The 12,547-nt window shown below is 38.8% G+C and overlaps 1 pseudogene; it reads right to left on the bottom strand.

The window, feature by feature from the left end:
- Positions 1 to 5,542: 5,542 nt before the first annotated feature.
- Positions 5,543 to 6,730, bottom strand: LOC144280594 (TATA box-binding protein-like 1 pseudogene; annotated as a pseudogene).
- Positions 6,731 to 12,547: the final 5,817 nt, after the last annotated feature.

Raw genomic sequence — 12,547 nt, forward strand, 5'->3', positions numbered from 1 at the left:
TGAAATTTTATTTCTGGATTCTATTCTAATCTATAATTCTATATGCCTACCCTAATAATAATAGCATGTTTTCTTCATCACTCTGAGTCTAGAAATTAGGTAGTGCATGTTCTCCAACTTTGTGCCTCTTCTTCAAAATTTCTTTGGTTCTTAGAGGTCTTTTGCATTTCTGTATAAACTTTAGAATCACCTTGTCAATTTCTACCAAAAAAGTTTGCTTTTTAAAAAATTCAGATTGCATTGAATCTAGGATCAATTTGGGAAGACATGACATCTTAATAATATTGAGTCTTTTGACCCATGAGCATGGTGTTTCTCTTCATTTATTTAGATCTTTCATTTCTTTCAGCAATATTTCATAGTTTTCAGTGTACTTACACACATTTTGTTAAATTTACCCATTGGTATCTTATACCTTTGTTATTATGGTTAAGTGGTATTTTAAAATTCCAATTCTCAGTTATTCATTGCTATTTGTAGATTTGATTTTTGAATATTTATCTCATATCCTGCAACATTGCTAAAGTTACTAATTAGCTCTGGAAAATTTTAAGGTAGATTTCTTAGGATTTTCCATATACATGAACGTGTCATCTGTGAATAAAGATTATTTCTTCTGTTGTAATCTGTATGCTTCTTCATTATTTTTCTTTCTTGATTGCACTAGTTTGGAAATCTAGCGTAATGATGAATAGAAAAAGTGAGAATGGACATCTTTATTTTGTTTTTGATATTTAAGAGAAAACATTCAGTCTTTCACCATTGAGTATGACGTTAGCTATATGTTTTTCATAGATGTGCTTTATCGGGTTGAGGAAGTTTTCCTCTATTCCTAGCTTTTTATTTGTGTGGGTATTAAAATCATATATGGGTATTAAATTTTGTCAGATGCTTTTTCTGTATCTGTTGAGATGATCAGATAGTTTTCTCTAATTCTGTTAACATGCTAAATTACGTTGTTTGACTTTTGAATGTTAAAACAATTTTGTATTTCTAGGATGAGCTCCATTGGTCATAGTGTGTTATCTTTTTAAACTGTTATTGAATTAAATTTGCTAATATTTTATTAAGAACTTTTACCCTGGGGTAGAGCATCATGAATTTGAGCCCCATATTGGGGACAGAGATTACTTAAAAAAAATTTTTTTTTACATTTATGTTCATGAGGGCTATTGGTCTATAGCTTAAATTTTATTTTTTTTTAAAGATTTATTTATTTGAGAGAGACAGAGCATGAGTGATGTGGAAAGCCAGAGGGAGAGGGAGAAGCAGGCTCAGCAGGGAGCCTGACTCAGGACTGGATACCAGGACCCTGAGATCATGACCTGAGCTGAAGGCAGACATTTCACTGATTGAGCCACCCAGGCTCCCCTATAGCTTAATTTACTATCTTTTTCTGTTTTTGATATCAAGATGATGTTGACCTCATAAAATGAGATGGGAATTCATTTTTTCCCTCCATTTTTTTCCTGAAAGAGTTTCTATAGGATTAACATTATTCCTTTCTTAAATCTTTGAAAGAATTCACCATTTGACCTGGAGTTTTCATTATGGGAAGGATTTTATTTATGAATTTCTTCTCTTTGATGTAGATGTTTTCATATTTTCTATTTTTCTTGTGTTATTTTTATAATCTGTAACTCTTGAAAAAATTTTCCCTTTCAACTAAGTAGTCAAATTAATTGACACATAGTTGTTTGTAATATCTCTTTACTATTTTTTAAATGTCTTTAGGATCTGTAGTGATGTCACCTCTTTCATCTTTCATGATATTAGTAATTCTCTCTACCGCTGGAATTGCCTTATTAGAGTGAATGATGTGGGAAGATACAAGTTGGAAGTGGCAGACAAAGGGCAATTGCAAGCATGGAGGAGTACAGTTATTGGTAGCAACCAGGAATACAGCTATGTGAGTGGGTAGCTAAGGTTTGGTTGAAAACAAAGTCATTTCAGAAGAGGAGGTCAAGTTGCTAAGAGGCCAGAGTATTGGAAGGAAATGTGAGAATGATGGTGGGAGGAGTAGATGGGAAAAAGACTGAGCCTAGTGTGAGAGGAGCCCCTGGCCAGTATATTCTGGCATAAGAGTCAAAGGAACTGGGCAAGGAATGGGGATCTTATAGAAGGACTGGTGAACAATACTTGGAAATGATAATGAAAAGTGAGGAAGACTCTTCCCCTCTCCAAGGCCCAGGAGGAAAGCTTCAGGAGAGGCCCTGTTCTCAGGGGAGAGCCAGGTATCCACCACTGCAGAAGTGTGAACCAGCTATTCAGAAAAGAGGTGAGGATCTAGGGTTCATGGCTGAGGGTAGCTGAGTCCCAGGGGACACAGGGAAAGAATTGAGGATGAGAGTGTGAAAGAAGGGAATGTACGACCTACAGAATCTGGGTTCTTAGGAGTGATCTGGGGTCTTGGCTCTGTGCAGTCAAGGCCAGGAAGGATGGTGGGTTGGAGGGATCCACCCTGCTGGCACTGTGCTGGGGGAGCATGTAAATGTTGAGGGGAGCTAGCTCTTGGGCCTTCCTGCTGGTGGTGGAGTTAATGAACGTTTGAGTGCCAGACACCATGCAAGGAGAGATTTTCCCTTCATCTCCACATTTGTTTCGAGCTTTAACAGATTCACAAAGTGAAGCTGTGGTTGGTTTTCTGAAGCTAGTACCCCAGGGCCCATTGAGGACCCACAACAACTTGAGACTGTCCCAGTGAATTAGTCAAATATCCTGGTGCTTTGTGGCACACAGAGCCTTCAGCTGCCTCAACCACAGAAAGCCCCTAACTCCAGTTCCCTAGCTCATCTTCCCCAGCTTTTGGATGTTCTGGCACTTCTTTCTGGTACATATTTTTTTATATAGGGATGTGATCTGCTGGTGTTTTATTTGCTCTACTATTCTCCTTTCAGGAAGGCTCAGTGAGTTTCTAACAATTTGACCTGTATCTTCAGTAGTCTATTTTCTTCTTTAACCCCCTGGGCCTTGCACTACTTGCTGAAGTTAAATGCTGTCCTCCTTGTTTCTCTTATTTGCTTTCTGTCACAGACATTAAGAAATATATATTTGTCTTCATTTTCTCTTTGAGATCTCCAGAGAGAAAAATAGGAAATTAATGAGGTCTGAGCGTGCTCAAAAATGTCCACTGATAACACATATCAATGGTCATTCTTACCTTCTTGCATCAGAACATCTCACTCAGGAGATGGTCTCCTGTCAGGCCAGCACCCACTGGAGGCCTGGTCTCTAGCTGGTACTGACTTGTCTCACTCTTCTGTAGTTGATCTTGTCTGTCTGAATCTTCCCTTCCTGTCCCATAAATAACAAGTCCACAAATCGATATGTGTTCCTGCAGGACATAGGCCCCATCCCTTCTCTTCCCATAATGACTGCATCATCCTGAAACTCAGTGTTTTGCACTAATTCCTGGTGTTCCTCCCTTAAGTTGATCTAGAATTTCCTAGCTCCTTGGTCCAGTGGTCCCAGTCTTACAAGAGTGGTTCCCCCAACAGTTCTCACTATAGACATTTTATTTTATTATTTTGTTTTATTTTATCTTATTATTTTATTTATTCATTCATGAGAGACTCTGTGGGGACCCTGATGCGGGACTTCATCCCAGGACTCTGGGATCATGACCTGAGCTGAAGGTGGATGCTCAACCACTGAGCTACCCAGATGCCCCCTCACTATAGACCTTAGATTTAGGTTTTAGAAGGCACCTCTCAAGAGTTTCCCAGATCTCCACTACTTCTGGGGAGGTCTTCCAACCCTCTCTCTGATCTTACCTCACTTTTGTGTGTGTGTGTGTTTGTGTATTCGCAGTTTTTATTTCTAAAAAAAATTTACAGCACTTGTGAAGAGCCAGCAGAAGACATCAGACACAGTCATTCTTACCAGCTTTGTTAAGTTTAGAGGGTTATACATGACACTTTGCCAGGTGATGCTCACATGGTAGCCCTGAAACCTGAACTGGTTAGATTGTCTTTCTTCCTCTCTTCAAAGAAAGCATTTTGATGAGCTACTGATCTACCTACTTTTCAAGTCACTTGAATACTGAAAATACTACAACATCTGGATCTGCATGTTGGCCATATAATGATGTGTTCTGACCCTTTTCTGTATTTTTTTTTTTTGTGAATGTTACAAAACAGGTCACTTAATACTGTTAGTTAAAGCTAAGTGGAAAACCTCAATTTTTAAAAATACTGTACCCAGAACCTGTGACTTCTTCACTGAACTGTCTCCTCCTCTATATTTTATGAGGTTTATCCTATCCTATTGGAGCTTAAGATGAAGCAAATAAACATAATGTAGAAAGAGAGAGAGACTAAGAGAAGTTTGGAAAGCACAATTAAATCTTTCACAATAAAGAAAATATAAAAGTTAGCCTTTGCCCCCCTGACTTAAGAGTGAGAGGCACAGTAGGGAAAGGCATTGAGAGAAAAGATGAAAATAAGTATAAAATAATGTATGTTGGTCAGTGCAGTATGAGCTAGGTTTGGAAGACTTTATAATGTGGTAAGGAAAATGAACTAGAATATGGAGGACAAGATGTCACAATTTTTTTCATGCAACTTTTAAAACATTTTGGAAATCCAAGTTTTTGTGGAAGATGGCATTGGAATCTTGTCTTTATGAAGTTACTACTAAGAAGCTAATTGGACTCTCCACTTAGCTTTATTTCTAAGTGAAATTATTGTTGCTTATGCGAAACTCCTAATCCCAAGTGGTAACACAAGTGCAGCCTGATTGGGTATGACTGCCCCTAGGCTTTGGGGTGAGCCAGAGGACCAAAGTTTCACAAATGCATATTTATTGTAACTTTCAGAGGAGCAATCCCAGATACTGAATGGTCACTCTTCAGCTCCATTAAATAAGACATAGCAAGGGGAAAGACACATCTTGCAAAATGGTTTTCCAGTTCAAGTTGAACTATATTATAATTATACTGTGGCACAGAGGCAGCTTGTGGGCACTTCTTGTTAAAATAGCACAATGTATCAACTTCTGACAAAACTCTTAGGATAGCCTTCAGCACCAACCTAAGATGACTACTTTCCTACAACTAAAGTTGAGTCTTACCAGAATAACAAAAGCACATATGAGGTACAACCCATCACAGCTTCTTTCTCATATCCATCTTGTAGGTACGAGGTTTTGCCTTTTAAACTACACTTCTGTAACTTTAAAAGATAGTTAGCATTTTCTATCATATTAAATTAGCAATAGAAAACATTATGCTTAACCTATAAGTTTCTACTCCAGTTTGCTCCCTAGAATTTATATACATATTTTTATTTCTAATCTGCAAGAAAAAAAATCCTATTCGATATATGGTAACAGAGCAGTAAAAGATACTATACACATATGGCATATATTTACAAAATACACTTCAAAAAGAAGCCAACACACTTTAGCAAAAGTCTAAGCTTGCAAAAAAAAAAAAAAAGTCTAAGCTTGCATAGATTAAAAAGAAAAAAAAAGAATTATGAATACAATTTTTGTTAAAATAGAAAATGGGGAATGAAAGTTGCAGAATGGATATGAAGAGAGATCTTTTCCAAACTTTTATTTGTGCACATTCAATTGAAAAAGATAACTTTTACAGGTTCTTTGGTGCCCATATTCAGCATACAAAAATGTAAAAGACTGTTCACAAATAAAACACTTTAGCTCAAACTGGGAAAAAATAATGACACTAATGAAACAGTTTAAGGTAGTGCACTCTGTGACAGCTCTGCTTACGGGGACATGAGAATTACTGCGAAAATAAATAGAATGTCCTTTTGTAAAAGCAGCAACGTCATGTCTTGTAAACTTCCTTTTTATATTACAGCAAGGTTTGAAGTAAAACCCAAAGGGCCTGGAGCTCACACTGCAGCCATGAATGAATATAAGAGTCTATTTCCTCAATTACTGTTGGTCCAGTTTTCCTTTTGTTTTGGGTCCAATGTGCAGCAGGTTTTAAAAGGTGCTCGGTTAGGTCCTAACTAGTTGAGTGATGGATTATAAAATTTCTTTCCTGCTTTCAAACACAAATGGGTAGATCTGTTCCACAGCGGTAGCAACAGCCTTTACGTTGGGCCCACAAAATACCTGTTACTGTGATACTCCCTGTTGAAAAAACCTGTAATGCAGCTCTTAGAGATTTTGTCGGATAGCACACAGCAGGATGAAGTTCAGGTTCATAACTGGCATGAGGTCTATTGTTCTTTGTGAATTCTGGCAAGCGGATTTCAAACGGCATGTTACACACTGCCAAAATGTTAACGACCTTAAAATCTGTAAATATTACCCGAAAACCTAATTCCTGCAGGCTGCGAGCTAAGTCTGGCACCAAATTTAGCTTCTTCTTCACTTGTTTCTCAGTGCAAATAATTTTTCCTGAGGACCAAATTGTAGCTGTAATTCTAGGTTTTCTAAGCTTCATTAATACTTTTCCAACATCACGTTTATAAATTACATTTGCTCCCTCCAAAGCAATCTTCCTTAATTTCAAATGGCATCTTGTTCTAAAAACACAGGCTACATTTGTAATTAGAATGTCCAATGCAACATCACTGGCTGCATCCATTGGGGTAGTTTAACAACCTGGCTCCCCACCACGAAGATCACATCCGTGGGAAGAGGGGGCGGCGGCCTCGCTGGTGCGGGTTCCGTGGACGCGGAGGAGAAGCCGGAGGACAGGGGTGAGGATGAGGCGAGCGCGCTCCCCGGTCTCCATGGAACTGCCGCCCTGGCCCGTTGCTAGGAGCCCCCGAGGATCGGCTGGGCTCGATCTTTCGTGCCTTGTCGTTCCGGGTACTGGGGGGCCGCTTCTTCCCCAAGACAGTCTTACCTCACTTCTTATGTTAGATCTCACCGGGTGCAAGTCACTCTTTCTGATCTAGTAACATGTAAAACATTTCTCCCCATTTCCATCATCTTCATTATATGTTAACCCATCCGATCTCCTGAGGTCTCAACTTTCCTTCAAAGGAAATTTGTCTCTTTCTATAGTTTAATTGGCCTTTATTTTTGTTTTCTTTCTTCCTCCATTCGTGTCCTGAGTGTAAGAATGAGGCATGTTTTTCGAACTGCTCTACTTCTTCCTTGATTTCTTCAGAAAAACCTGATCCTTAAAGTCAGAAGATTTCATACACACTACTTTTATATTACCTTCTTATTTGATTTTATAATAATTTCATTGAACTATTTTTTTTAAGATTTTATTTATTTATTCATGAGAGACACACAGAGAGGCAGAGACATAGGCAGAGGGAGAAGCAGGCTCCTTAACAGGGAGGGGGATGTGGGACTCGATCCCCAACTGGGATCACGCCCTGAGCCAAAGGCAGATGCTCAGCCACTGAGCCACTGAGGCATCCCATCGTTGAACTATTTTTCTATCTAATGCAAGAAGATGCCATATTGTCTTTAAAATAAGGTTGCTTATTTCTCTTGATTCTTTCACTAAGAAACTCTGTCACTCTACAATGAGACCCACAGTTTGGGTCTCTGAATCTCCAAGCCATACTGGGGATTAATGTCAACACATCAGAGCCAACTTGGGACCACATAGAGCCTCTTGAGGCTGCGGCGAAGCCATAGAAGTTAAGTTTGGTGCTTTTGCAATCTAGTCTTTTGGCACCAAGGGTAATTTGAAACAGTCTAAGAGAACCAAATGCAGAGCAGCTATACTTGCCTGTGTGTGCTTGGTGCAAAAACTTAAAGCTGAAACCACACAGATGTTCTACAATGATATGTGACTTAGCCATGTCAGTGCATGTGGGGAAATGAGGACCCCAGGCTCTGTGGCTTTGGTATAATAAACTGGCACAATCATTCTGGAGAGCAAACTTACAGTACTTGGTGAAATTAAGTGTTCATGTGCCCTTCAACATGGTAGCTGCTTTCCAGAGAAATTCTCATGTAAGGAAACATTGAAGCATTGTTCCTGGTGAGGAGTTGGAAGCAACCAAGAATCCTCCATTAAGGGGATGGATAAGTCAAGTGCAGCCCAAGAAATACTATACTGCCACTAGATGCTACATGCTAAAATGAGATGATTAATAGCAACTTCAAAACATAGGGTTGATGAAAATAAAAAAAGAGAGAATGAGCTTCTTGCACAATGCTATCTATGCAACTTAAAATAATATACATGAACCTCACTTCATCATTTAGAAGCATATTTATATTTCTGAGGAATATACCAAATACTGTAGAATTGATTTGTTTTGGGGAGGAGGTAGTGAGAACAGAAATCAGAGATTGTAATAAACGTATCTTTTTTCTTTTTTTTTAAGATTTTATTTATTTATTCATGAGAGACACACACAGAGAGAGACAGAGACACAGGTAGAGATAAAGGTAGGCTCCATACAGGGAGCCTGATGTGGGACTGGATCCCAGGATCACGCCCTAAGCCTAAGGCAGATGCTCAACCACTGAGCCAGCCAGGCGTCCTGCATTTCTTTTTATTCTGATGTTTTGACATTGGGGCCTTGCTGTGACCCCAGGATGAGCTAATTGCTTGAGAGAGCAAACAACTCACCAGTAAGTTTACCTTTCCTATGCAAATCAACCAATCCAGAACCCACACTCCAGATCATCTCCTTTTACTGGCTCTTACAGCATTCTTCCATTCAGGGCTACCATCCACTTGCCCTAATCACACAGGGGCTAGGTCCCAGACAACAAGGGACTTTCCCTATTCCCCACAGCCCACAGCAGTTCTTCAAACTAGTCAGTCCTAAGCCTGCTTACTAACCTTGCCTTGCTTTCCCATGAAAACCACAATGAAGGCTCTTGTTCAGGTTGTCCCCTGCTTCCTCTGCGTCCTGGCCAACTCTGGTGCTTTCTGTGTGGCCCTGTGCAGCATGGCGTACCTCCCGTTTTGAAGGAACTATGAGTACAAAGCTTTCCTTCATGATAGTTCCATGTCTGTGTATCTGACCATATCTGATTAAAATAAACCTCAGGTAAATTTTAAAACAAGATGAATAAAACAAATAGAGAGGGATCTTGCTCTGACCGTTGTGAAAATGGGTCATGTAAAGAAAAACATCTTGCATCTCCTGAACCATCACATTACCTCAATACCTCATTCTAGGGATGCCTGGGTGGCTCAGCAGTTGAGCGTCTGCCTTTGTCTCAGGACATGATCCTGGGGTCCTGGGATCGAGTCCCACATTGGGCTCCCTGCATGAAGCCTGCTTCTCCCTCTGCCTATGTCTCTGCCTCTCTCTGTGTGTGTCTCTCATGAATAAATAAATAAAATCTTAAAAAAAATACTTCATTCTAAATTTGTGTTTTTTCCACATCAAGCAATTCTCAGGTTCTCCAGATGCCAGGTGAGTATCCTATAATTCATCTCAGTTCTGACACCATCAACCTGGAAATAGCGCCGGATCCTACAGGTTAGCGCTCAGTCCTCCAAGACTGTCCCTTGCCCACTCCCCCACTTCAGACAACAATTGCAAGTCTCTATTGTCGTTTATGCTTCTGACTGACTTGCTGTGAATGGGAAGTTCCCACAATTCCCCCCTCGGTTTCCATTAATTTACTAGAGCAGCTCATAAAACTCAGGAAAACATGTTACTCTCTAGATTACCAATTTATTACTAAAAGATGTAAGTCAGGAACAGTCAGATGGAAGGGATGCCTAAGGCAAGGTATGAGGGAAGGGGTGCTTTCATGCCCTCTCTGGACCCCACTCTCCCAGCACCTCCACATGTTCACCAACTGGGAAGCTCTCTGAACTCAGTCCTTTTGGGTTTTTATGGATACTTCATTACAGAGGCGTGATTGGTCAAATCATTGACATTAGGGGTTAACTTGACCTCTAATCCCTGTTCCTTCCCTGGAGGTTGGGGGTCAGAGCTGAAAGTACCCATCCCCTAATCATGTGGTTGGTCTTCCTACCAACCAGCCCCCTTCTTTAGGGAAAAGTCACCCTATTAACATAAACTCTGGTGTGGTTGAAAGGGCTTATTTTGAATAACAAAGGATGCTTATCATTTGGGAATTTCCAAGGGTTTTAGCCCTGTGCCAAGGGAGGGGACAAAGACCAAATATATATTTCTTATTATAAAACGCTATATCACAAATCATTAACTGAGAAAGATGATTAGCTCAAACTTCTATACCTAAGAACCAAAGGAGAATACCACTACCAAAGAAACCCCCAAACGCAGGTCTAACTCCATTGAAGCAGATTGTCCAGAGATCACTAGGTAAACCAGTGTTTCTAGTTATGTTCCCAGAACACTAAGATTGGGTTAAATTCTTCATGCAAGGTTCCTCAGAGTCTTTGGTATAGTGGGGATCGCCAGGAGGGCCACATAATATGAGGCATTTCTGAAAAAAAAAATATGAGGCATTTCTGAAACTTACTTTATTGGAAGGCTTTATTTTTGTGTAAATCTAGTGCTCTGCGAATCCCAGTTTGAAGACCAGTGTGTGAGAGGAGGGTACACTGATGCATGAAATGAACTCACACTTCAGGGACTTCAGGAAGTCATCTGGCCAATGCTCAACTTCATTAAGGGAAGTGTTGTAACACATACCATGATGCGACTCAAGATACATAGAAAACTGGAAAGATCAAACTAGGACCTCGGTCTTCCATCAAGCTGGAAGGATAGCATTCGATCACATGATAGCATTCTAGTCTCTTTTCTCTAAGTGCTTAAGTAAGCATTGTGAAAACTGTATTAACTACACTCTGTTGACTCTAGTATATGTTCAGTAGCATTGCATTTTATGGTGTATTTTGTGACAAAATTTCTGATTTTTTGATACAATAAATACAGACTTGTTAACTTATATGGTTGTAAGTTTACCTGTCTTTATACAGATTTCCTAAACTATAGATTTGATCCAAGTTAAATATTTACCTTTACGGACACTCTTCTGTTTGTTATTTCTCTATTGATAATGATCCCCAAATCATATTTTGCAGGTTAACTTTCTATTTTTCTTCATTCCTATCTGTTTGGGATAATCCTAAAAGACAAGAAGACTTACATTGAAATATTAGTCCTATCCGCTGCAGTAACTCACTGTTTTCTTAAGTTTGAAGGGAAAGAAGAAATTATCAGGGAAATCTCATATGAGTGTCAAAATCAGTGGTGTTAATACATGTCAAGTGCTTGGAACAGTACGTAGCACAAAGTGAACACTATATGAAAATGTTTGCTTACATGGAGGAAAAAAAATTAAAAAAAAAAAACAAGTCAAATGATCTAGGCTCCACTAAATACAAATTCCAGAGAAGATGCTGAAAGAACAGACAGTTTTCTCCTTTTTAGAGTAAAGAAAGAAGTAAGAATCATTTGATGCTAGTTTATTATTATTTTTTTAACCAAGGAAAAACTCCCAACAATCCCAAAGCTTTAAATAAAATGAGTTTTCTTGAACAAGACTGGTTATTACTTGGACAGAAAAATCAAATGGTTTTCATTATTCATCGCCAGAGAAACCACATGATTCAAAGGTATAAATATTGCCTATTAATAGTGAGTTGCTGGCTGGCTCTCTTATGTTGAAGACGTTGGCTCAGCCAGATTTACAAACCACATCTTCTTCCAAAGGAGTTACATTATTTTTCCCATTTGTCTGGATTGCCATTGGGTGGGGAGCTTCTGGAATTTACCTTATAAATCTTGTAAGCTAAATCCTATATATCTTCTTCAGTGAATTCTAGCTCAAGACTCCTCAGTTTTTGACTCGAGGGTGTTTACATGACTACTGATTGAGAGGGAAGAAAACTCCAGGGGTCATGTTCTGTACAAATATAAGATTTGTGAAATGTTGAAAAACTGGACCAGAAATATAAAAATCATCATGTAAATCAGCTATTTCTGTTATTTTCACTTTCACCTGGGAACTTTGTCACCATAAGACTTTTGATGACATTTTAATAAATAGATTTTGGGAGATTGGGAAGCAAGGTTTGATGAATATTTTATTCTGTACCCAAAAAGGCATTTTTGAATCACCAATTCTTTCTGTGAGAACAAAATTCTGCTTTACTAAAGGAAACATATTTCAAAGAGAATAATTTAGGGATTCCAGGGACCTCAGAAACCATCAAAAGAGGCAAAACAAAGTTGTATAGTGACCACAAAGCCCTGCATTGTCTTGGAGAGAAAACAGCAAATGAATTTGATGATGAAAATTAATTTTAATATGTCAAGTACCTCTGTGTGTCTTATTTTTTTTTCAAGTTTAATGTTTTATGGAGCTAGTCCTGCAAAAAATGCCTTTCTTATGTGCAGATTTAGAAAGCCTTTAAGGAGAGAGATGTTTTCTGACCCATAAATCTAGGTCCAAAATTTCTCATACAATACCAAATGTGCTTTGTAATTTAAAGAAATTTGGAATCTGGACAATTTGGAGATAAGAAGTAAGGAATTTGGTAGTTCTTCTTGAATATAAATGAAATATAACCTTAAAAATAAGGATTCTCAATCTTTTTGGAGATGGTATGCCCAATTGGTTGATTTGTTCTCTGTCTCAGGCCATGCCATTTAAATCCTTCATTGAAATGCTCTCTGATAGTTTTCAAGTTTGG

This window comes from Canis aureus, chromosome 12, assembly GCF_053574225.1.
Source record: "Canis aureus isolate CA01 chromosome 12, VMU_Caureus_v.1.0, whole genome shotgun sequence".
Classification (NCBI taxonomy): Eukaryota; Metazoa; Chordata; class Mammalia; order Carnivora; family Canidae; genus Canis; species Canis aureus.